The sequence below is a fragment of the Penaeus monodon genome, chromosome 21 (genome assembly GCF_015228065.2).
Source record: "Penaeus monodon isolate SGIC_2016 chromosome 21, NSTDA_Pmon_1, whole genome shotgun sequence".
NCBI lineage: Eukaryota > Metazoa > Arthropoda > Malacostraca > Decapoda > Penaeidae > Penaeus > Penaeus monodon.
Genome location: NC_051406.1, coordinates 17,739,213 through 17,739,599, shown reverse-complemented (window position 1 = coordinate 17,739,599; position 387 = coordinate 17,739,213).

The window sequence follows — 387 nt, the reverse complement described above, 5'->3', positions numbered from 1 at the left end:
GCTTCTCGTGCGTTTGTTGGCTTCCGTATTGCTTTGTGTACACTCATTGGTCGAATGGTATGCTTGCTTGCAAGCGGTTTCCTCGTTGCATCTAATCCTTTTGTCATAGATTCCGTTGTGGTTTGTTGCAACATTTTTGTGCGTGTGTGTTTTGTACTTAAACTTTACCTTTATTTCTCTTTTTATATTTTTGTTCTTGTCCTCTTCCTTCAAAGTTTCCTTCTTTTTTATTGCTTTATTCTCGTTAGGGAACCACATCTAGGAAGCAGTAAAGAAAACGATGACTGAGATTATAAAGGATTGAGAGTGAAACGGGAAGAATGGAGGAACTGTAAAAATTTCATCCAATTGAACTTTGTTTCGGAGTTGCCCTGACTTCGTTGGATT